The sequence below is a fragment of the Sus scrofa genome, chromosome Y (assembly GCF_054392235.1).
Source record: "Sus scrofa isolate SSC_HxYL_T2T_F1_AM1 chromosome Y, Sscrofa_HxYL_maternal_Yorkshire_Landrace_v2.0, whole genome shotgun sequence".
NCBI classification, from domain to species: domain Eukaryota; kingdom Metazoa; phylum Chordata; class Mammalia; order Artiodactyla; family Suidae; genus Sus; species Sus scrofa.
This window is the reverse complement of record NC_139402.1, coordinates 9,683,862-9,709,937: the sequence shown is the minus strand read 5'-3', so window position 1 is coordinate 9,709,937 and position 26,076 is coordinate 9,683,862. Positions and strand designations below refer to the sequence as shown.

Genomic DNA, 26,076 nt, shown 5'->3' with positions numbered 1-26,076 from the left:
GGACACATCCTCTGGTAGCTTCCTGCGAAGGAATGCAGGAGAGCTAAGTTCTGCTGGCATCCTGAGCACGTACCAGCACCTATGTGCCACTAGCAATTGACAACGAGCGCGCGCATGACTTCAAAATTCTGAGCGAAAATAAATTTTCATAGAATTCTAAGCTCAGTCTGTTTTCTGGCTTAAGAAATATGATGTCATTCGGATTCCAGATCCTTCAAAGGAGTCTGTTAAATGCACAAAGTGCTGAGATACTGCCTTTATCCCTGATTTTCTAAAATGACATGATGATGAGCCTTCTCCATGCAGTAAGTTTTTTGGAAGTGCTTAATTTTTATTCACGGTTCTCGTCACTTGGTTTGAAATTATTCTCCAGATCTGAGAGGTTTTTTTTTTCCCCCTCTCTTCCCTGGAACACCTCTGAGGCAAACATCTGAATGTTATTCATCATCTCTCGTCGGGCTGATAAAACTTCCTGCCCAGGAGTTCCCATTATGGCTCAGTGGTCAACGAACACGACTAATATCCATGAGAAGGAGGGTTCAATCCCTGGCCTCGCTCAGTGGGTTAAGGATCCGGCGTTGCTGTGAGCTGTGGTGTAGGTTGCAGATGCAGCTCAGCTGTGGCATGGCTGTGGCTGTGGCTGTGGCGTAGGTCAGCAGCTACAGCTCTGATTCGACCCCTCGCCTGGGAACCTCCATATGCCCAGGTGTGGTCATCACAAAAGACAAAAAACCAAACCAAACCTTTCTGCTCTGTATCTTCATTGTCCACTAAAGCATCATTTAGCCACACGTGATCACTGAGCGCGTGAAACGTGGCTGCTACAACTGAGGAGCTGACTTTTAAATTGTACTGAATTTGACTTAGGTTGAATAGTCACCCGGGGCCAGTGGCCTCCCTCTGAGACAGCCCACATCTGAAGACTATCTTGACAAAGGGGAAAAAAAAGGCAAAAACCAAAAAGGAAGACCAGCGACTTCCGCCGTGACCCAAGATGACATCAAACCCAAGTTCAGACCAGGACATTGAGGGCAATTTCTCACTCCTCGTGGAGGCTCTTTCCACATGAGGGCCTAGGACTGACTGCCTCCCGGCCTCCTCTCCGGTAAGAAGGCGAGGACCTGCCAGGATGGGACCACACACGCACAAGCATCCCTTTGCACCACGCACGGAAGTTATCCCACCCGGGGGGCAAACGGGGCAGCCGCGGCCCCTCCTTCCTCTGAGGGAGCGAGGAAGACACTTCACGTCACAGCAACGGGAGCGGCCCTTGCGATGTCCCAGCGTCAAGGAGAATCGAGGCAGGAGCAATACGAAGACACGAGGGACTGGCAGCGCTAAGATGCTGATGGCGACTTTGTTGAAGGCCACCCCAGGACGACGGCCAGGGGGCCTCAGCCTGGCACACGTGGGGGCACAACACGGTTCGCCACACGCCTCGGCAAGAAACGCCGCCTCTGCGCCCAGCGGCGCTCCCGGGCCCTCGCTGAGCAGTCAGTCCTGCCCGCGTTTCCTCCTTCAGCGAATGTCACCGACACCACAAATGGGCAGCCAGACACTGTCGCCACAACGCCAAGACAGAAAACAGAACCAAACCAAAGCGCTCAAGTCCTATGCTCGCGGCACAGAGGCAAGCAGCCTGCGGCTCCCTCAGAATCCCGGGGAAGCGCCTGGGAAGGCTCCGGACACGGCGAGGCAGCCGCCGAGCCGCAGGGGTGCCCCGCAAACGAACAGCAGGGTCCCGACCCAGAGAACCGCCCGATTCTTTCTGCAACTGCGAAGAAGACGAAGCACACTAGAGGTCCGGGGAAATGACTACGCAGGAAACAGCACTCCTCTCTGATTTAAGGATCAACGCGGACACAGAGTTTCTTCGGCGACTCTTCGGGTAAGTCATTTAATATCCATTTGTTCCCGCAAAATGACACTTTGTTACGCCGGTAGGTTTTACAAGGTCACTGTAAAAGCATGAGTTACTCAAATAAGGAGAAAAAGAGACACGAATCGAGACATTTATATAAACCTGTTTTTTTCTTAAATGTATTATGGTGCTGACACCAAGGTCGGATGGTTACATATGCTGACTGTGTAGACACAGGCATCACGGACCCATCATCCCACGCCAGCAGTCAACCGCCTACGTCACATGTGACAATGAAAAGCGCTACCTCACCCCGCGACACGCCAACGACATTCCGTGAACAGAGACCAAGATAAATAGATGTTTTTAAAAAGAAGAAGGACCACGATAGGATTTGTCACATGAAAATCTTGCATGAGAACAAGGTAATGAAACATGACCCAGCTGGGCTGATAATTACATAATCCATCCCAAGCTCGTGGCAGAAAAGAACCAACCCCCAGCAAATTCTAATAAGCTACCAGCGCACTGTATGTTTCTAAGTATTAAACAGTATTTAGGGGCAGGAAATTTTATTTAGTGGGAGACCAAGCATCAAAACATGATCTTTCTTATTTGGGAAACTGTCCATCAACAGCCCGCTGACTTTCCCCCCCACCCCCCCAGATACGACACCAAACCGCAAAGGCAATATTCATGCGACACATCAGCTTCCAGTTCATAGATGACCCAGGGCACGCATCTCGAAGTGGAAAAGAATCCTCATTCATCCCTTCCTTATCTCCCTAAGCAACGGATCCACCTTCTGCAATAAGCATGAAGCGTATTTTTAAGGGGGACTGTCAAACGCCTAATTCACTCGCCGAAATTATCACCAAAGTTTCTTTCTGAACAGCCTATGGTCCTGGTGTTCCTGTTTTATTAGCTTCTGGGATGTGCAAAGACATCCTACTCCCCTCTCATCTGGAAAGGTCCATTGTACCGTCTTCAATCTCATTTAACAATACAGCAAGCCCATCCCTTTGGGAAAGCAATTGCAATCAACTCTGTGGTTACATAAATACCTCAAAATCTAGGACACCAATGGCAACAATCAGCTAATTCAGGAACAGAGTAATTTCTCTGTCTCTCTCTCTCTGTCTCGTATATACACACACACACACTCCTATTCACAAATCAAAGAGCTGCAACTGTCATCTCCATATTTTGGCCATCAGAAGAAAGAGGTCCTAAATGAAAATAAAACTTAAAAACTGAAACACCCAACACTCTTACTCAAATACACTGGGCTTTCACTATACGGAAAGAAGCTGAAGATTATCCACAAAAGGCAGGAAACCAAATTAGGCAACTTTTTGCCTCTTCTCCCTTTTGGAAATAGGAGCCCTCGAAATGACTTAAACCCAAACCTTTCCTAAAACGGGGGGGGGGGGGGGAATTAAGTGTCAAATTAACAATTGGAGGGGTGGGCCACTGGGAACTCTGCTCTAGTTGGCAATGAGGATGAGCTCTGCCTCCAGGCCTCTGGACCAGTGGTCCCCAAGTAGGGGTGACTGTGTCCCCAAGAGACATCTGGCCTTGTCTGGAGACATTTTAGGTTGTCATAACTGGGGTGAAACTGAGGGTTTTTTCCCCATCGCCTGCGAGCCAGCAGTTGTGCTAACAAGTGTCTGTCCAATCCATCTTGAGAGAGGGTATGGATTCTGCTGACTCGTTCCAAGAAACAGCCTTTGGTTTTATCGATTTTTGTTTTGTTTTGTTTTGTTTTTGTTAGGTCTGCACCTGCAGCATATGGAAGTTTCCAGGCTAGGGGTCAAACTGGCGCTGCAGGTGCCAGCCTACACCACAACCACAGCAACATGGGGTCTGAGCCGTGTCTTCAACCTACATCACAGCTCACGGCAATGCCGGATCGTTAACCCACTGAGCGAGGCCAGGGATCGAACCTGTGTCCTCATGGATGCTAGTTGGGTTCCTGGCCCACTCAGCCACAACGGGAACGTCTATGGTTTTTTAATCTCTATTTTATTTATTTCCTCTCTTATATATTTATGATTTCCTACCTTCTGCCATTTATAGGTTTTGTTCATTCTTCTTTTTCTACTTCATTTGGTAGGTTAGGTTGTTTGAGATTTTTCTTGGGTTTTGAGAAGGGACTGTATCACTGTCAACTTCCCTCAAAGAACTGTTTTTGCTCCATCCCGTAGATTTTGTGTGGTTATATTTTCACTGTCATTTGTCTCAAGATGTCTTGTAATTTCCTTTTTTTATTTCCTCGTTGACTCACACTGTTTTTTTAGTAGCACGTTGTTTAGCCTCCATAGAATCGCCACAGCTGCAACCTACATCACAGCCACAGCCACCGGGATCCTGACCCCACTGAGCCATGCTAGGGATCGACCCTGCGACCTCATGGACCCTAGTCAGGTTCATTTCTGCTGAGCCACAATGGGAACTCCTCATTTCTTTTTCCAAGGTTGATTTCATGCCCTTGTGGTCAGAAAAGATGCTTGAGATAATTCCTCCGTGCTTCCATTTGTTGCGGTTTTGCACCCTCTGTGCAGCTCTCCACACCTGCCTCCGGAACACCCCAGGCCCTGGCCCTGCTGCGCCCCCCGACCCCACCACCTTTGGGCCAGGGAGAAGCACGCTCTCCTAACTGGTCTCACATCCCCCAGCCTCGTGCCTCTGAGACCCCATGCAGCACGTCTGCATCCACTGTCCGTCTCGCCCTCTCCGCAAGCCCCCCACGGCAGGCCTGCCTTGCTGCCAGAGGCGCTTCCTCCAGGCACGGCCCTCTGGATCCATCGTGACGGCGAGAACGGAGCCAGAGCCTGGCGTTAGGCTCTCCGCGTCCTGTCACTCTCGCCGGGAAGCAGCTGGCCCAGCAGCGGCGACGAGCACGGATGCCGGGGCCAGCAGGGCTGTGATGACCCACGCTTGCCAGCTGTCTGCATCCTCGGGCCAGGCCCCCCCCCGTCCCTCCAGCGCCTCACAGGGCACAGATAACTCACGCGACCCTTATAGCAACCTTGGGTGTGGACACCACGGTGCACAGCACAGAAAGGGCAGAGCCCTCGCTGGCACACAGCGAACTCGGCGAAGGACTGGGTGAAAGCGCTTTTGCCCCTGCAGTCCCTACGTTCTGGCATCAGCCTCGTCACCAAGTCCATGCGTGGCCCCAGGCAAGAACCTGTGAGCTCTCCGTCCCCTCTCCCGGACACATGGGACAGAGGACGCCCACGCTCCCCGGCTGTCGGGAGGAACAGAGAGAAGCGCACAGCGCAGCTCCTGGCCCCTCGAAGCGATGCATCCGAGGCGCGGCTACGGGCTGTTATGAACACGGGACGGCCAGGGCCCTGAGCGGATCCCCAAAAGTCATTCCGAAGCGTCCACCCCGTAAATCGAGAATCAGCGATTCCTCGTGCACTAATTCCTTATAGGTGTTCAGTGGGAGACTTGCAAGCACGTCCACGTCCGTAGGCTCGACTTCATTTCCTGCCTTTCACGTAGATGTGGGAAGCATGACCAAGGCTCTGAGGCACAGCTTCTCCACCGAGTTTGGAGGAAACGGCTCTGCCGCCCTCATGGAAAGAATGAAAGAATTTCCGTTCCATTCAGCGCATCTTTAATCCCAAGAATTCATGATTTTTTTTACTTTTTTTTTTTTTCCAGCAAAACACAATGATTTGGTAACTTGATTAATTATTATGAATCTTCTTTCACAAACCTGTTTTAAAGAACCTGAATGTTCAGGCTTGAAAGGCCTCGAAAGTTTTACTGGGGTCCGCTCCTCCGCTGCTTTTGAAAGAGTCCTCCTCGTACTAAATTTAGACACACACTTTGCCCCGATGGACTTGAACAGGAAGCAGCCAGATTAAAATAAGATGCCGCTAGAGCATCAGAATTCAACAGCCATTGTGAGCCAACCACTTCCAAGAAGCCAGCGTGCGCTCTCATTCGGTAAAACGCTCAATGATTTCCCACGCAGGAAAAGAAAAGAAGAAGCGATTTGAGGTGTGTCCCAAACACACACACACACACACACACACACACACACACACACGCGCGCGCGCGCGCAAAATAAAATAACGAACTGGGTAAACCAGGGCAAAGAGAAGACAAAGGTAGGAAAAATGAGATCAAGCTGAAAGGTGATGACTGTACCCAAAGCTGGCATCAGCTATAACTTATACCAGTTGGACGGGAGCGACAGAAATCAGATTCTGAGTTTCCTAGACATCCATTCAAAGACCCAAATATGAGTAGATGCTTGAGTCACAGTAGCCACAAAAGGAAGAAGATACAAGTATCAAAATACAGCTTCCAGACTTGGATACACAGGGGAAACTTCTCCCAGGGGTGCCAGAGAGGACAGCGTGGCCGCCACACCGCTCTCTCCTCCGTGAATGCTCCCCACCAGATTTCCACGGGGCCACTTGTTAAAACAGCCGGCAGTGTTGGATCACAGAACCGCACCAAAGCACAGCTACGGAGAACAAATCCACAAGTGGAAGGACAATGTGGTGGCAGCGTACAGATCTCCCAACAGCCTGGCGCACCCCCAGGGTACGCCTCCGAAGGGCTCCAAGTCCCAGCTGGGCTGCGGGTCTCTTGGGGTCGCAGAAACCCAGTAGAGTGCCTGCCTGGAAACATATTTGGTGCCAGTAAGTAGACCCCTTGTACCGCATCCCTTATCATGGTTGCCTAGGAACCCAGGGCCTGGGGCCAGATCACACTCTGAGCTTTCACCATCGTATTCGAGTCCTTGCTAGGGTAAGTGAGGCCGCAATAAAACAAGGAGAACCATCTTTCAAGGGTCAAAAACTTTTGTGGACCACCTATGTGACAAAGAGAAAGCTGTACTTCATTCCTTGTTTCAGCGAAAAACAACGAATGGCAAGACTACATCCGGGCGGTAAATTCAGCGATGCCTTTGAAATGATTTCTGTGTCTGTGGATCACGGTCAGGTTTACAAGTCTCTGCAGACGAGTGGAACGCACGTCACAGGAAAGGTAGCTGGCGTGTCAATCAACAAACGTCCAGGCTTCCAGACAGGTCTCTACAAAACACCTGGCAGTAAAACTGTTCCACAAAGGGGACCTGAGAATTTCAGGAAGAAGGTCCTGAGCTAAACGACCTTCACTTCAGGACAGCAACACCTTCACCCGTTGTGACCCTTCACAGCCAGGCCCACAGCTCCGCGGCTCCCACCCAGGGCTCCTTCATGCTCAGCCCTAACCAAGAGCCCATGCATCAGGCGCCTGGGCCTATCATTTCAGCCCCAGGGCGTCCCTAACCTTACCCCTGTCCCAGTCCCGCTGCCACTCCCCTCGCGGGTGCCCTGGCCTCTGGATGAAAGCACACAATGACCCTCTGCCTGCTCTTTCCGCCTGCAGAGGGATCCATCAATCTTCCTAGCTCATCCCTTGAAAACACGTGCTGGAGGACATGGCTGCTCCAGAAGACAAACCCGAGACCCTGCAGTGCTGATGGAACTACTGCTTCCTCCGCAGCCAGAAAAGCAGGGGGCTAATCTCACGTCAAGAATAAAGTGATACGGAGTTCCCACTGTGGCTCAGCGGAAACCAATCTGCCTAGTATCCATGAGGATGCAGGTTCAATCCCTGGCCCCGCTCAGTGGGTTAAGGATCCCGAGCTGCCGTAAGCTGTGTAGTGTAGGTCACAGAGGAGGCACGGACCTGGCGTTGCTGTGGCTCTAGTGTAGGCCAGTGGCTACAGTTCCAATTTGACACCTAGCCTGGGAACCCCCATGTGCCACAGATGCGGCCCTAAAACACACACACACACAATTATTAAACTGGCGTCCCTGAAGGAGCAAGCTGCGTGCCTGAGCGACGGCCCCTCTCCAGCTAAGCACAGAGCCAAGACGGATGGTACTGGGCTTGCAGCTCGGGGTGCCCAGGCCTCGCGGAACACCAGCAACAATCCTCATGCCATCGAGGTCCCAGAGATGCCAGCCTTCCAGCCGCTTGGGGAAGGGCTCCTGAGGGGCCAGACGTCCCCAACAAACACCCAACTGGAGAAACTGGATCCTCAGCAGGTGCTGCAGCTCCGCCTCCACTACGAGGATCAGGGCGCAGAGGCCGTGGCCTCGGACCGGAACGCTTTGGTTAAGTGAAGCAGAGAGATGGATCTGTCCGCAGAAACTCACTTCAGCCTCAAACAGGGGCGCCAGAAAAGATACGCCAAATACGCGGAGCACATCCAGAGGGCCAGCGAGATGCTGGCCACCCTGCACCGCATCCAGATGGGCAACCGCCAGACAGTGCGGCTGCTGGAGTGGGTCCACAGCCTGCCGGCTGAGGCCCAACACCTGGAGCCCTTCAGCATGAAGACCCAGCGGGAGCTCAGGCTCCAGCTGCCCTGCCTCACCAGCTATGGACACCCATCAGCACTGCCAGGGTCCCGGGACCTGGAACCAGAGTCACGGGAGGTGATCAAAGGCCGCAGGAGGCGCTGACAACTCCTGAGGGCACGGGAAGCGGTGAGGCCGCCCTGGAGACCCATGAGGCCCAGCCCTGCCCTCATGGGCCACCCCTGCCCGCCACCCAGCAAAGCCAACAAACCCTGCTCAGAGGTCCTGAAGGGAGAACATTTGAACAGTTAGGAATTCTTTACAAAACTCGGCCTTGGGAATTATTTTTATTTCGTTTCGTTTATTTTATTTTTTTTTAATTGACAGTATATATTACCTAGTCTTAGCTTGCAGAGTAAAAATGTGAAGGGGAAAATATTTTAAGAAGCTCTGTGGGGTTGCTTTTTTTTGTTTGTTTCTTGCACTGGTGGCATATGGAGGTTCCCAGGCTAGGGGTCCAATCGGAGCTACAGCCGCTGGCCTACACCACAGCCACAGCAACACGGGATCTGAGCCGCGTCTGCGACCTACACCACAGCTCACAGCAACGCCGGATCCTTAACCTGCTCAGCGAGGCCAGGGATCAAACCCACAACCTCCTGGTTCCTAGTCAGATTCATTTCCACTGCACCACAACGGTGCAGGTCTGTGGTTTTTGAAATTTCTCTTCATTAAATTTCTCTCAGTAGGCTCTCTGGATTGTAAACATAAAGAACTAATTTAACACACACCCCCCCCCCGAAAAAGAATAAATGATTAACATACTGTAACCAAAGCTACCCTTGGTAGCCGAATAATGCCACCCCTACCCAGGTTGTGCCGATCCTTACCCTGAGAGCCCGTGAGTGTGGTGGGTCCCACGGCACAGGGCAATGAGAAGTACAACTGGAATGCAGTTTGCTGGCCTAAGCGCACAAAAAAGAAGTCGTGCTGGGTTGCACAGGTAGCCCCAAGCTGCAGGGGAGTCCTTTAAATGGAGAGGAGGGTTTCAGGACAGCCAGGGTCACAGCAAGGGGACGTGGGAAAGACTCGCCGTGGCTGGCGTGGACAGAGGAAGAAGGAGCCAGGAGCCAAGCCGCGCAGGTGGCCTGGAGAAATGGAAAAGGCAACTTGAAACAAAAACCAACCCAAAGGCGTTCTCTCCCCTGGAGCCTCCAGAAAATAAGGTGTCCCTGCAGACAATTTTGATCCAGGCAGACCTGTGATCCACAGGCTGCGAGATCATAAATGGAGGTCGGGTTAAGCCACTGTGTTTGCAGTCGTGTGTTGCACTCACAGAAGCCCGAGGAACGGAATCCAGCCTCCTGCTTGCCGAAGACGAGCTCCCCCCGTCCGTATCCATCCCACCGCAGAAGCACACCGAGCAATCCCTCTGAGGGAGAGTCCCGGGCATCATGCAGCTTACACTGCCATCCAGCGTGGTCCCCACAGCATCGCAAATGACAAGCTGCCGAACCGAGCTGCCTGGAGGCAGGACACCTGTCACACGGGGCGGGATTGGGGGTGGGGGGCTGCTCATGCTCTGCGCTGCTCAAAGGGCCTGGCTCACTCGGGCCAGGAGGGCCTCACTCTCCTCTGCGTCTGGCTCCAGCATCCTGCGGCCCCCACGGGGCCAGGTTCCGTGTCCGACGGCTGTGCCGCCTACTGCCTGATGAGGACTCTGTTCTGAAAACCTGCACTCTCCCTCGAGAATCCAAGCGTGCCTTTCAGCAGGGGCTTCAGGCATGCAGGACCAAAAGCAAGGAGCAGAGGCGTGCCCATTGTGGCTCAGCGGCAGCAAACCCGACTAGTATCCAGGAGGATGCAGGTTCGATCTCTGGCCCTGCTCTGTGGGTTAAGGATGCTGTGTTGCCATGAGCTGTGGTGTAGGTTGCAGATCCTGCATTGCTGTGGCTGTGGTGCAGGCCTGCGGCTGCAGCTCCCTAGGCTGGGAACGTCCCTAGGCCGTGGATATGCCCCCTAAGAAGGGGAACAAACAAACAGAGAGTGAGGAGGGAGCTCAATGTGGGAACTGGGATTCTCAGGATAAACCCACCCGTACCTGAAACTAGGACCAGACTCGCCCTCTGCTTCCGAGCCCCGGGTTGCACAGGCCCGGGTCGGGGTGGGGTGTCAGCGCACGGGGTCCTTCCTCTGCTGAGAGTCAGTGGTGAACGCCCTGACTCACCCACCCGGGCAGAGCAAGCTGTGCGAGATGCTCACCGCACTGCAGACACAGAGAAGACCCGCCCGGGGCCTCTCTTCAAGTCCTCGGGGCTCCACGCGATGAGCATCCTTCTGTTCCTGCTCAGCAGGCACCACTCCCGGCCTTCTAACCGCTTCGGGAAGCTCTCGGAGAGACGGCGACCCGCGCTGCTGAGGACGTGGAGAAGCCAAAACCCTCTGACGTTTGGGGCAGGAGCGGACAACAACACAGCCCCTCTGGAAAACTGTCTTACGGTTCCTCAGAAAGAGAAACCCGGAGCTACAGACGGCCCAGCAGTGCCACCCAAGGGACGTGAAACCGCGTGTCTACACAAAACCTGCACACAGGGAGTTCCCGTCGTGGCGCAGGGGAAACCAATCCGACTGGGAACCATGAGGTTGCGGGTTCGATCCCTGGCCTTGCTCCGTGGGTTAAGGATCCAGCGTTGCCGTGAGCAGTGGGGGAGGTCACAGACGCGGCTTGGATCTGGCGTGGCTGTGGCTGTGGCTGTGGTGCAGGCCGGTGGCGACAGCGCCGATTCGACCCCTAGCCTGGGAACCTCCATGTGCTGTGGGTGCGGCCTTCAAAAGAAAGACAAAACCAAACCAAATCCTGTCGACAAATGTTCACAGCAGCATCTTCCTAAAAGCCCCAACGGGGGAACAGCCCACCTGCCCAGCAACATACGGAGGACGGGCGAAGCCATACGCCCACAACATCATCATTCAGAAAGAGGGAAGTGTCGGTCGAGGCTACTCCATGGATGGGCCATGCATGAAAGCATGACACTAACCCAAAGGGGTCAGCCCGCCAAAGACACATACTGTGTGATGCCATGAATCTGAAATGTCCAGAACAGGCAAATCCACAGAGACACAGAACAGATCCGTGGCTATCACGGGCGTCCCGGGGAGGGGAGGACGGCCAGCAAGCACAAGCGCTTTTTTGGGGCGATACAGCTTCTAAAACGGTCTTGTAGACATGTCCGCACAACCCTGTAAATTTACTTAAAAAAAAAAAAAAAATCACTGAATTGTATTGTCTGTTTTCAACAGGAGAATTTTGGTATGTCAATTATGCCTCAATAAAGCTATTTTGTTGAAAGCCTCTTGGAGATCCTTAAAGCAAAGATTATCCAGGTGTATGTGCATAAATGTTCAACAAAATAGTTACGCTGTTATCATATAATCAAAAATCTATAGACAGACTCCGATTTTTTTTTAAAAAAGTGAAACCTCTTCATTTGTTGATACAAAGGATTTGAATAAGTGCACTGCCTCTCATGTCAAAGACATGATTGCATAATTTAAGTTGGTAAGAGGCCTATGGAGAAGCTTTCTCATTCAAATTACACCTGAACAATACATGTTATTGCACCAAGACATATTTAGACATATCATGATTTTCAACTGGTTGGAGATGAAAACTGAAATATGGAAAACATTTGTTTTAGTCACAACAGAATCCAGAAGATGAAGCTCACCAGAATATCTGCTTATTAGGACTCAAGAATCCTAACACCTGAAGCCTTGGCTTAAGTGGATTTTAAAGTCAATATAAATGGATTAAGAAATTTAATTTTCTGTTGGCATACATGACAAAAGCTTCCAGAATGACAGTGAAGTATCGTTTTAAAAACTGCCCAGGAGCCAATGTAGAGCTTTTCCCAGGCGGCATAAAGTTCAGCGCTTCACAGAGAAGACATACGGAACTCATGGACTTTCAGCCTTTTTTTTTTAGGGCCACACCCATGGCCTGTGGAGGTTCCCAGACTAGGGGTCGAATCTGAGCTGCAGCCACCAGACTACATCACAGCTACAGCAACGCTGGATCCTTAACCTGCTGTGCAAGGCCGCGGATTGAACCCGAGTCCTCATGGACACTAGTCGGGTTTGTTACCACTGAGCCATGACGGGAAGTCTACTTCCAGCTCATTTTTGTGAAAATGCCCTTCTTCTATTTTGGACTGAACCATCATAACAGAATCAGAATTTTGTCAGGCTCTTATGCTCCCAGGTTCTGCAAGGGATCACAGCCCAAGGTGGTGACTCCTGGCAACGCATATCCCAGGGGCTCAACTAGGATCCGTGAAACCGACAACCCACCCGGGCTGTAGGTCTCACCGCAACGGGGAGGAAGCAGGTGGAGACACAAGTCCCGGGCTCTGACCTTCACCCAGTCCCCAGCTGAGCCTCCCCTTGTCCCTGCAAATGCAGCTCCTGACCTCAGCGCCTGGCCCGTGCCATCCCCCGCCCGGGTTCCCCAATGCTGCCGGAGCGGACGACCACAGACTCGGCTGCTCTCATGTCTCCCGCTGTGGTTCCGGAAGTCAGGCGTCGACAACGGGTCCCAGGGCTGTGCTCCCCCAGGCTCCAGGGCAGAATCAGGTCCTGACCTTGCCCAGTTTCTGAGCCTCACTCCGACCCCTGTTTCGCCTCCTCTCCCCCTCTGACCGCCTCCTCCTCTGTGGTGGCTCTGGACTCGAGCGGGCCACCTCGCTGCCTCAAGGTCCTGGCCTCACACCCCCAAGTCCCTTCTGCCCCGAGGTCGTCGTGCACAGGCTCTAGGATCAGGCCCGGACACCTTCCGAGGGCCATCACTCTGCTACCACGAGTATGGCAGACGAGGCTGAGAAAAGTGAATTGAATCTGGTCTGTGAGACATGACAGGAGGGTGACGCGGTGGTGGCAGGGCCAGAGCTGGAAACAGTGCTGTGCATTTTGACAGCCTTGACCAGTGGTGGCGGCAGCTCTTGGCAGTAGGCAAATCCATGCACTTCCACCAGTCTTTGGACCCTGAGCTCAAGAGGCCTCTGGCCTCCACCTCCCGCGCACAGGAACTGTGGTCTAGGGGCCGGCAGGCAGGCCCGGGCTCCGCCTTGGAAATGTCACAGTTCCTGCTGGAGTGACAGAAGCCCCAGAAGACAGGGCCAGCCTGCCAGCTCCTGCTCCCGGGGGCCTGACCTCAGAAAGCACACGCTTCCTGAGCTCTGACCCGGACCTCCTCCGATTACCCCCAAATCACAGGCAAATCGCCTGAGGCCGGATGCTTCTCGCAAGATCACAGAGCCGGGGGAGGGGGGCTGGGGGGGGCGGCAGCGGAGCCCTCGACCCAGCCCTCTCCCTCTGCATGCAAAGGCCATGCCGTGCGGCCGGCTCCCTTCCTCGGCCCCAAACGCCTCTGTCTCTTTTTCCCTAAAACACCCAAACCGGAAGGTATGACCTCGAAGCCAAGAGAAATACAAGCAGGAGGTCAAGAGCCCCAAAGGGAGGCCCCACTGAGGACCATGGGCCAGCTGGGCCTCGCTCTGCACGACAGCAGCCCGGCCCTCCTCAGGCCCACAGCCTCATCTCTGCCCTCATCCCTCCCAGCACCCGGCACGTCCCTCCCGGCGCCTGGCACCACCACCCCTTCATCCCAGCTCTGCCCCCTGCGACGGGGGCCACCAGCACCTGGCTCGCCTCTCTGCAGGGCAGAGGTTCTCGAGGGGAGCGACTCTGCTCGTTCCCTAGACGGCAGGCCAGCTGAGCTCCTGGCACAGCAGGGTCTTCTGAAAGGTGGGCACCATGAAGCCACATCCTCAACCTCCACGGTGGAGAAGGAGCCTGTGTGCACGCCATAAACACTTTGGAACACAAGCATGTCCCAAAAAGACCATGTGCCAAGACTCTCCTTCCTCCACATTTACAGTATGTTTGCCTAAGATCCCCCCTACTCTGCTTTTGCAACAGGAAGTGGTAAAGGAGAGCATGCAACGTAACCACCCTCTGTGTGCAGGAGAAAATGCTGCTGAAATGTGCCACACTAAAAATTACAGTTCGGGAGGGAATGCACAGTGGGGTAGGGATCCAGCGTTGTCACTGCAGAGGCTCAGGTAGCTGCTGACACAGGTTTGATCCCTCGCCTGGGAGCTGCCACATGCCAGGGGCAAGGCAAGAAAGGAAGGAAGGAAGGAATTCAAACACTGTAAACCACATTTCGAAAATATAAAAGAAAAGAAAACACGGGGAGTTCCCGTCATGGCTCAGCAGAAACAAATCTGACTAGTATCCATGAGGACGCAGGTTCGATCCCTGGCCTTGCTCAGTGGGTTAAGGATCTGGCATTGCCATGAGCTGTGGTGTAGGCCAGCAGCTACAGCTCTGATTCAACCCGTAGCCTGGGAACCTCCATATGCCATGGGTGTGCCCCCCGCCCAACAAAAAAAGAAAATACGGGAGTTTCCCAGTGGCGAAATGGGATTAGCTTTGGTGGGAGGGCTGGGACGCAGGTTAGATCCCCAACCCAGCATGACAGATTAAGGCTCTGGCACTGCTACAGCTGCAGCTTAGGTCACAACTGAGGTTCGGATCTGATCCCTGTCCCAGGAACTCTATGTGCCAAGGGGGTGGACAAAAAGAAGAAAAGAAACAAAAGAGAAAGAAAGAGAGAGAGAGAGAGAAAGGAAGGAAGGAAGGAAGGAAGTTCCCATCATGGCTCAGCGGAAACGAATATGACTAGTATCCACGAGGATGCAGGTTGGATCCCTGGCCTCGCTCAGTGGGTTAAGGATCTGGCATTGCTGTGGCTGTGGCACAGGCCGGCAGCTGCAGCTCCAACGTGACTGTTAGCCTGGGACCCTCCATATGCCATGAGTGTGGCCCTAAAAAGACCAAAAACAAATAAAAAAAAGAAAGGAAAGGAAAAAGAAAAAAATCAGAATGCTGTAAAGCACATTTTGAAAATAGGAAATCAGCTCTCCTTTGGACCCTTGAGCAGAAGAACAAAAGAGACCTTTGGTCTGAGGTCACGGCCAGCAACACCACCAATGAGATCCATACGGCGGCGTACGGGATGTCACAGTCCCCTGGGGGATGTCGGGTATTCATTTTAAAACCAGACATCGGGGCCTGTGCACATGTGTACGTGTGTCTGTGCATATAGGATCTTTAACGTTAAAAACTCATGACGCGAAGCCCCAAGAGCTGAGCTTCGCAACCTCGTCACTCGTACCACTTGGGCAGGTCATGCCTCCGGGTGGCAGGTGTCGGGCACCTGTCAGACGTCTGCCAGCATCCCGGTCTCCACCCACCAGAAGGCAAAACCGTTCCTCCTGAAGGCCACGTGGGACAACCACAAGCATCTCCAGACGTTGCCAGATGATCCCTGGGGGACGCCCCTGGGAAGAGGGTGGCCTGATTATTTAAAGCAGACGCGGTCCTTGAAACCAGAGCAATCCACTTTCCCAGATTATTACGAATTACACCCCAAATTATCTTTCTTCGGAAGGTCTGAGAAATGCAACAAATCCCGCATTACACTTTGCTGACCTACATTCCTTTAAAAAGACCCAAATGGAAGTTCCTACAGAGGAAATCTGTAGAAGTCATTTTTCCACGTTAAAAAAAAAAACAAAACAAAAAAACCCCAGCTATTTCCTGAGGTGGTTTTGAAGAGTCTAACAAAAATCAAAATTGCTTTCTTTCATGAGTCTTACCCCGAAGCCCGCGATCAGGGAGAGAGCGCGGGAGCCGGTCCTGCACGCGCCCAGATTCTCTCCTCCCGGTGCGGCCGAGATGTTTGTAGGTTACATCACTATCACCTCCCAATTACCGCTTATTGTCATCTGGCAGGTGGACAAAGAATCAAAAGGATGGCTGGAGATAAAGTGAATGTCGGAGCTCCTATTTTCTCTTTTTAACAGTAAGTTTTTCCGTGCTTTCATCTGGCGATTCCCCCCCCCCCCCCTCCGCCCCAACGGCACAGGGCTTTGGGGCAGGATCGGAGGCGAGAGGAGGGATTCAGGGACCTCAAGCCCATGGCTCTTTTTGAAAACAACTGGGATCAGACATGAAGAGGCTCTGAGTAATTTCTCTTCTTTTCTTTTCTTTTTCTTTTCTTTTTTTGATTTTTAGGGCCGCACTGGTGGCATATGGAAGTTCCCAGGCTGGGGCTCCAATCGGAGCTGCAGCTGCCGGCCACAGCCACAGCCACAGCAACGCAGGATCTGAGAGCCCCATCTGCGACCTACACCACAGCCCACGGCAATGCCGGATCCTTTAACCCGCCGAGCAAGGCCAGGGATCGAACCCTTGTCCTCGTGGATACTCGTCGGGTTGGTTAACACTGCACCAGAGAACTACACTCTGAGTGATTTCTAAGCCCCCTATTCCAGGTGGGCACGGCCTGAGGGACTGCACCACGCAATGCCCACCGTGTCCTGAATCCTGGCAACACTCTCTGATCTGCTGCCTCCCCGCCTCCAGGCTTCACCCCTTGCTGTGGGCTGAGAGCATCCTTCACACGGCTTTGAGCACCTGAGCAGAGGGGAGCCAACCCGTATTCTTTCTCTCCAAAGTTCCAGAGGGAATTAACTGTTACACACGACTAAGTCCAGGCCGTGAGGTGTCCATGTCACATCTGAGCCCTCAGCGCGTGCGCACACACACACACAAACACACACACCCACACATACCCCTCCTCGGGCTTAGAAACCACTGCGGTGAAGGCAGCACAAAAAAATTTCTGCAGGGTGAGCCCAAGGTAGGCAGAACTCCCATCCACAGAAGTCCTGCTTGCGACAGAAGGAAGCGAGCCATCCCTTATTTCAGCCACAAAACATAAGAATTCGGGTGGCTTTTAAAACAGCTTGGGAAGCGCCATCCCCCAGCATCCGTTTGGAAGGTCTGATTTCACAGAGCTGGAGTTGGTGGACTCTTTCCGGAAAGGGCCAGACAGGAAATATGTTTATCTTGGTGAGACAAAAGGCAACATTGAAAATGTGATCTAGAGATGATATAACAAGAGACAAAACAAATGTCCCCAAATTTTCATCGACAAAATTCAAAATTTTAGGAACACCCAACTTTGAACTTCATATCATTTTCATGTGTCATGACATATTCCTGTGATGTTTTCCCTCCATCACTTACAAATCTCAGAGCCGTTCTCAGCTGGAAGGCTGTACAAAAACAGGCAGTGCGCGGGCTTGGCCTGGGGGCTGCCGTTTGCGACCCCTGTCACAGAGGATCGCAGGCAGGACAGGGCCCCTCCTGGGGGCAGCGTTTGCTGGCCCGGCTCCAGGCCTGGGGAGAAGACAGGAGGCTGCTCAAGCAGCAACAGGCAGAGACAACAGAGGGAAATCCGGACGTGGGCATCGGGGAGGAAAAGGGCTTTTGAAGCCCCAAACCCTGTGTTGTCTATGCTAAAAAAAAAAAATTCACATAGGGGAGTTCCCATTGTGGCGCAGTGGGTTAAGAACCCGGCTAGTATCCATGAGGACACAGGTTCGATCCCTGGCCTCGCTCAGCGGGTTAAGGATCCAGTGTTGCTGTGGCTGTGGCTGTGGCCGGCAGCTGCAGCTCTGATTCCACCCCTGGCCAGGGAACCTCCACATGCCGCGGGTGGAGCCCTAAAAAGACAAAAAAACAAACAAAGGTTTCTATAGGGCAACTGCTCTCTTTCAGCAAGAGAAAGGCCTGTGGCTCAGCAGGTTAAGAAGCAGACATAGTCTGATGAAAGGCAACAAGATCCAGCTGTCCAGCACAGGGAACTGTATCACTGACAACTGTGATGGAGCATGATGGAGGATAATGTGATAAAAGGAATAGATATTTACATGTATGAATCAATGAATGACTGGGTCACTTTACTGTACAGCAGAAATTGACAGAATGCTGTAAATCAAGCATAATAAAAATTATTTTTAAAGAAGGCATGGTATGTTTTTCCCCTTTTACAGCTACAACTGCAGCATGTGGACATTCCCAGGCTAAGTGTTGAATGGGAGCTGCATCCGCCCGCCTACACCACAGCCACAGGAACATCAGATCCAAGCTGCACCTGCGACCTACACTGAAGCTTGTGGCCATGCTGGATCCTTAACCCACTGAAGGAGGCCAGGGATTGAAACCACATCCTCACAGACACTGTGTGGGGGGTTCTTAACCTGCTGAGCCACAGTGGGAACTCCAGGCGGGGTATTTTTTATACAAACGACACTGCTGACCCCACATTATGTGTCTCAAAACGTCACTAATTTGTGACACCTTCTTTGATGTGTCACACACACATAGTTGTGAATATCGAGTGGTCGCAAATGCTCCTAGTTGTATAGCTTTTCACTGAGTCACTGGAGGAACCCTTGTAATATCAAAAGAGCCCTAAAAGTCCTACAAACCAGCTTAATAAACAATGAAACATTTGATGTTAAAATGAGATGCGTCCGGAGTTCCCGTCGTGGCGCAGTGGTTAACGAATCCGACTAGGAACCATGAAGTTGCGGGTTCGGTCCCTGCCCTTGCTCAGTGGGTTAACGATCCGGCGTTGCCGTGAGCTGTGGTGTAGGTTGTAGACGCGGCTCGGATCCCGAATTGCTGTGGCTCTGGTGTAGGCCAGTGGCTACAGCTCCGATTCGACCCCTAGCCTGGGAACCTCCATATGCCGCGGGAGCGGCCCAAAGAAATAGCAAAAAGACCAAAAAAAAAAAAAAAAAATGAGATGCGTCCACAATTCGGCCAGTGATTTTACGAGACGTACGCCCAACCGGAGCAGACGTTTGACAGTTTAAAATACATCTCATCGACAGGTCTCGCAAAATCTGTCTCCAGGTACCAAGGGCAACCCCCGCTCCTCTGCTTCCACTCTGCATAGAGCCTAAGACCCCAGGGATGAGAACTCCCCTGTGGGCTCTTGCCAACGCTCCCAAACTTTCCCACTTCTGTGTGATCCGTCCCACAACCACCCCGACTTGAAAAGGGGACATTCTGTTTATGCCAAGGTAAGAATCATCCAGAGATCTTGGGAGGCGGGGCTTTTGAAACATTCAACACGTGCAAAGAAGCGGAAAGTCACGACGGACTGAAGCGGGGACGTGAAGAGGGTGTGGGTGCGACGATGCAAAGGGGCCCTTCGAGGACAGTGTCAACTCTAGGACCACGTAAAGGTTTTTATTTGCAAAAACATCCTTACTCTCCAAAGGTTCGGGAAAAGAGAAAGAGGAGGGCGGGGAGAGGAGCGGGGGCAGAGGGGAGGGAAAGAGCGCAAAGGACAGAAAACAGCTACTGCTGGACAGAGGAAGCAAGGCTGGCAAAACGCTAACAACGGATGGATGCATTCTGTACGTTTTCCACGGGTTTGAAATGTTTCAACACACAAAGTTGGAGGAAAAGAACGGAATCCATATTGGCTTGAACTGAGTTATGCTGCTCTGACACCAGCTGCTCTGGCTACTCCTCGCCTTCAACGAAACATCCAGTCAAGTCACTCTTGACACTTTAATACAAGTTCGAATTATTCTCATTAAAAAAAAAAAAAACAAACCCACTGACCTTGCATCTGTGCCAACCTTGGTATTTCTAGTTTACAGTGCAACTATTTCTAGTTCCCCCACAGCCATGAGCAGGGCAGGTGTGCCCATCCTCCCGCTGCAGACTCAGCAAGGCCTGGCCCTGTATGGAGGACGCCGAGAGCTGCAGGCTAGAAACCCCGCCAGCATTTCCACAGACATCACCCATCCCCAGCTCTCTAGCTAGGATGCCTCCCCAGAATGCCTCACGACGAATAGCATGAGTCTCATTTCTCGTGTTCCCCACTGAGCAAAGACCTAACAATGAGCAGGAGTTTGGAATATTTTAAAATAATTCACAATAGCACTGGCATGCTTTTCTTAGAATGCAAGGTGATGGTACTAGATGGTAGTACTAAGTGGTGGTGGTGCTAGGTGGTAGTGCTAGGTAGTAGTGCTAAGGGGTAGTGTGAGGTGGCAGTACTCAGTAATGCTAGGTAGTAGTGTTAGGTGGCAGTGCTAGGTGATAGCACTAGGTGGCAGTGCCATGTGGCAGTACTAAGTGTTAGATGGAGTGCTGGGGGTCCTCCACGTGGCATTGCTAGGTGGTAGTACTAGGTGGTAGTGCTAGGAAGTAGTACCAGGTGGCAGTGTTAAGTGGCAGTACTAGGAGGTAGTATTTGAGCAACAGGGTGAAAACTGTGCCTGTCAGTCCTGGCCAGGGTATAAGTTCAGGAGGGGGAGGGAACGGGATTTTGGCTGTTGTTAAGAACAGCAGATCAGCCTGTCAAACACATGGCTTACAGCCTAGTGAAGTTTCCATTCTCGCCCAGCACTCATGACTATTCCCTCGACAAGGCTTGCGAGAGGGGATGTGTAACAGCACCCAGTACCCTCGCCTCCTCCCCAGGTGACACGCTTCCTCACGAGAAACCCTAACCAGTACCAGACCCACCACCTCAACCTGAGACAGGCCCTTGATGCGCGACCAAGCCGTGCCCCAGCCCCTGGTCCCTGCACGAGGCCGAAGGCGGCTGGAGGGCTCGGGGCTACTCTGGAGGCAATGGAACTTCCATCGTGAGCTTCCCAGCTGGGCCGAGAGCACCTGCATGCAGGCGCTGTGCCCTGTTCTCTTGGCCTTCACCCTGGCGGGCCACTGGTGCTGCGGGTGCGATGCTCAGTTGCCCTCGCTCAGAGCTCCCTTCTCAGGTGTCCATCGTCCTGAGGTGCGGGTCGCCCTTGGCTGACTCGGGCGCCTCCTCGAGGCCCTCTCTGCGCAGGGGGGGGTGGTCCCTGGCCTTGAGGGAGGACAGTACGTGGGCGGCTACTGGGCTTTGCCCTGAAATCGTATGTTGGGGGGCGAATGTTCTAGTCCCCGTTCCAGGCACCCCGGTTGTCGCCTAGAAGACCTCAGGGACGTCCATCCAAATAAATGATTTGAGAGTAAGATTTAATGGGGTGTCTCCCCACTCGTCCTTTGTCACTGAGAGACTACGAGGGCCAGGTGTCACCAGGACAGCTTCCCCTTTCTCCCGCCTCGTGTGGTCTGCTTTCAGTCCGCTGGGTGGGCTCGAATGCCTCACCCTGATGTGAGCTGGTGGCAGAAGAGCAGGAGGAAGAGGAGGAGAAGGCATGCACAGCTGTCCCGAGCGGGAGAGCCCACGCTTGACGGCGACCTCCCAGCATCCTCAGTGCGGAGACACGTGAGACACAGAGGGCTTCCCGTTGGCCCAGATCGCCAGGGCCTACCTAGATGCCCTGCCTCCCTCCAGCCAGCTGAGGTCCCACTCCGTCCCCTGGTCCCCCCCACAAAGGACACGGGGAGGAGTCATCAAATCCAGTCCAGGGAGGCACGGAGGCACGAGGGACACTGAACAGGAAAGCCAGGCACGAACTCCTGTCGGCATTCACCGTAAATTCCTGACTTTAAATCGCACTTTCCCGGGTCTGCAAACGGGGTAACAGGCCCAGGCCTGCCTGTCTCACGGGGATGCACGGAGATCGAGCCAGACCTAGACCGTCTGGAAACAGCAAAGCACGGACCACCGCCCGCTAGGGTGACCAGGGATGGGGGCAACGGGCCCAGGGTTCACGCTGCCTTCGTCCTGCGAGTGCCCAGGAATCGAAGAGCTGAGCTGACACCATGCTGGCCAAGGGACACCTTCTCAGGACATGTGCAATTGGAGGCGCTTCCAACCAGCGAAAGCACAGAGTCACACGGACTTCTGTTATGATTTGAGGGTACGCTCAGCTGGTCCAGCACACACGGACGTTTACTGACTGTAACTGCCCCGTGTACCCGCTTCCTAACGGACCCCAGTTTCTTTAAGTTTTTTCTTTTTATTATAGGTGATATACAACCTTGTGTCCATTTCTGCTGCACAGGAGCGACCCATCACACATATTCTTTTTCTCCTACTGTCCTCCATCCTGGTCTATCCCAAGAGACTGGACAGAGCTCCCTGTGCTGCACAGCAGGGCCTCATGGCTTCTCCACTCTCCATGTCAGAGTTTGCCTCGACCCACCCTAAACTCCCCGTGCTCCCCACTCCCTCCCCCTCCCCCGGGCAACCACCAGCCTGTTCTCCGTGTCCGTAAGTCGGTTTCTGTTCTGTAGAGAGGTTCGGCGGTGTCATGTTTTAGATGCCACACAGACGTGACATCAAATGCATACTGCAGTTCCTCTAGAGGGAATTGCCCTTCCGTCTCATCAAGGGCACCGACAACAGGGAACGGACCTGGCGCTGCTAAAGATCCAGCTCCCCCGTGCTCTGCTCTCGTCCAAGATTTTAGGGGCAGTCACGTCGAAGGGTTCACAAGCTCAACTGATGACGGCAATTTGCCAAAGCAAGACATACGAGCAGCCGTGATCAGTTAGGCCCTCTGCCCGCTCGGCTCTCTACCTGCGAGAGAAGAGGAGGCAGGGGGCTTCCGCCCGTGGCGTCCTGGCTCCTCGTGGGCACAGCTGTGAGATCTGCCCACATCCCCTTGTGTGGCAGCTTTACGGCTGGTTGTGCCGGTGTGGGAATGGCTTCCAGAAATCCTGTATTTTAGGATAAATTATCCAAGGTCAGGACACAGTGGGCAGTGCCAGATAGAATACCTCGATATAAATAGCCTGAGTGCAGGGGAGAAACCAAGCTGGAAACGATCAAAGCCAGAGCGAGTCCATGGAAAAGTCTTCCCTGAATTTTTATCACATATCAAATCATCTGCCAAACTTTATCATTCACCCCATAAAATTACTAGAGACTTTGCAACGCTCAGCAAACCCAAAGCTCACGGCGCCGCCAATTCGTTACCAGCAACCACCTGAAGAGCAGCCATCTCCGGTCACCAGGCTTTAGGACAGTCTAAATTCCTGATTTCCTCTGTGGAAAACGGTATTATTGCAAAAGCACTGTCATAGCAAGAAGTGACTTAAGGAGAGAGAACTTAAGAAAAAAAGGGGGAAAAAAAATAGAGGCATGTCAGGCGATTCATTCATAAATGCTACTTCCCCAGAACATGGTAGTGGCAGGACCGGCCAAGTTCAAAACATGGTATGAGTCGTTGCTTCAGGCCTCTCAAAACCTGGCAATTCCTCATGGGGAGGCTGCCAGGCTAGCTCTGCTCGACCTGGTGTAGCCTAGAGGGGCACAGGCCTCCAGCTCAGCCAGGGAGAGAGATCCCTCCAGCGCCCACGAGACAGACAGACAGACAGACAGACACAGACACACACACACACACACACACACACACACACACACACTCACTCACTTTGAATCTCGAGGTGCCAACACAAGAACAGAGATGTACTGGGAGCTTCTTTGATGGTCTTGGTTACACTAGCACGACGGCATCCAGACCAGGTCGCTCCTGCCAGCGTGAACGTTCTCGATTCCGAAGAGCGTCCCTGCTTCCTGCTGCTCCCAAACCTGGCCCAGCTGTCCTTCTTCAAGAGCCACGGGCCCAGCTGAGGTTAACCAGGAACTGGTTCTGTTGTTTAAAACCAAGGGCCTTACCGGACATCCATGTCAACTACACGGGGACGTGTGTCTACTGTTATAACGACATGTCCAAGATGTGTGTGCGTAGATGGACGTGAGGATTTTATGTTTTGCTTTTTAGGGCTGCACCTGCAGCCTATGGAAGGTCCCAGGCTAGGGGTCGAATTGGAGCTGTAGCTGGTCCGATGAAGGCCCACAGCTTAGCCACCGCCATGCAGCATCCAAGCCACATCTATGACCTACACCACAGCTCACGACAACGCCAGATCCTTAACCCACTGAGCGAGGCTGGGGATCGGACCCGCGTCTTCCACTGCATACCAGTCGGGCTTGTTTCCACCGCGCCACGACAGGAACTCCCTGTATGTGTTTTACCTACAGGCTCATTTTTGTTTAAAACCCAGCTGTAACTAAAGTACATAAAAACACACGCTTCCCCACTGCACACAGCACATCTGGAGAAACACACCCGAAACTATCGGCGGTGGCTCCTCGGGGACGAGGGCTGTAAAGGAGAAAGAGGCTTTTACGTCTAACTCATACCCTTCGGTACTCTTTGAATTTTTAAATTTTCACGTAAATACGCAGCATGTACTGGAACAAAGGCCTGCCAAACGAAAAGGACAGCCAAGCGCAGAGAATACCTTGTCACCCGTGAGGCCCGCCGCGTCTCCTTTTGAGCCTGTCTTCCCCCCTCCTTCTCAGGGAAATACGCGGACAGTATCCGCCCGCAGGCTCATCTCCATCTGTGGGCGGGATTCACCCGCAGCAAGCATCCAGTGTCTCAAGGAGCAGGACAAAAACCTTTTTCTCTCAGAGAACCAGCAACGGAACGGCCAAGTCTAGCCCTAGGAGCTCAAGCCCCCAGACGACTTGCCCACACCGGGAGCTTCACACTCAACAAACACAAAATTCATAAACGAACCGGCTGCACCACAACGGCCCTCTGGTCATGTGTTTCTATAAGATGGAATCAGTGCAGTTAATTATAGTGACACGCCACCACATCCAGGTCTGTCCTCTTGTCTGGTCTGGTTTGGTTTTTCGATTCCTTGATTCTCAACCTCCTGCTTTATCCGAGTGAACGAAAATCTGTCTGTAATTGTTACTCAGGCCTCACACGACAAGTACACTCCGCCTTTATGTCCCATTAGAACAGAGAAGCCACGTTAGGAACTGGGAGAAAATGCACGCGGCATTCACACTCAAACTGATCGGAAAAGCAGTTTCATATCCTTTAAGTGCCGACGAGCGGCGGACAGGGCCAAGGCTAAGGGATGTCAGGCCACCTAAGACGACGTTCCCTGGGGCTCGTCACCGCGTTGGAGGGTTTTCCAAAGAACTGCAGCCCAAGCTTTGGTGACTGTCCGAGCATCTCCTCTCCCACATGGAGCCTCAGTAAAAATGACGGGGAGCAAGGGTTCTGCCTCAGCCAGCGCATTCTCACTTGCTTGTAAGGCACTGTCTTTTCTCAGCTGCTCATAGGAAAAGTCACCTGGCTCTTTCGACATCAGCGCCTGTGCGCAGGTGTCACCTCCCTCAGCCGCTGGGACCTTCTACCAAAGAGCCCAGAGCGTTGCCCCGCCCCTCGGGAAAGAGTAACGGACCAGGAGGAAAACACGGCCTGGGGCCCGCGTGCTCAGGGAAGGGGCCCCGGCCAGAGCGGGGCCTTTGGGGTTCACAGTTTGCCTCCCGCTTAGCCCTCACCTGCCTGGTGACCCGCCGTCTCCAGGACGAAGACCACCCGGTCACACAGGTGATGGCGGCCCTGGGAAGCCCAGGTGGCCGCTCTGGCTCTGACCGCGTCCTCTGACCATGACGACTCGTATCCAGCACTCCTCGGTCCCATGACGCAGAGCCACCCGGTTTCTGTGTAACCTGCACCCCACGTCTGATTCTGCTGATCGGCTGCTGTGATCTGCGCCCAGAGGGTCCACGACTTCACTTGGGATCCAAAGTCTCCCTGAGCTCTAACGACCACTTGCTGTGCAGGTACAAAGCCTCGGGATATTCCGCCAACTGTGGAAGTGTTCGAAGAGTCCACCCGGAACCAAATGTGCCCCCGGCGCCTTCCTGAGCCCACGGGGTCCGTCGCGTTGTCCCTCAGCCCACTGCCCACGAGGATGACCTGCAGTGGCCAGGGCAGGCCCTTCCCATCATCTGCGGGCAGGGGTGGGATGGGAAGATGCAAACGACGTGTGTGCCTGAGCACGTGCACAAACCTGGCTCCTGGGAGACGCAGGGCTCCCCAGAAGACGGCGACACAGCCCCGGCCAAGACCCAAAGGACAGCTTGGTGGGGAGAGCGCGAGATCGAAGGCCTATCACAAAACAACGGGGAAGTGTGATAACAAACTGCCACATTACATCTGGCAGATGACAAAACACAGACGGAAA

General features: G+C 53.2%; 1 protein-coding gene and 1 pseudogene across 7 annotated transcripts in view; one reads left to right on the top strand and one right to left on the bottom strand.

Annotated features, from left to right (window-relative positions):
- The window catches only part of LOC102166569 (transducin beta like 1 X-linked), a 247,535-nt gene that overhangs the window by 164,754 nt on the left and 56,705 nt on the right, over positions 1–26,076 (bottom strand). The gene's annotated exons all lie outside the window — the stretch shown is intronic.
- On the top strand, positions 3,916–8,346 carry LOC146394353 (BLOC-1-related complex subunit 5 pseudogene; annotated as a pseudogene). The gene has a single exon (XR_014836239.1). The product of XR_014836239.1 is annotated as a BLOC-1-related complex subunit 5 pseudogene (transcript).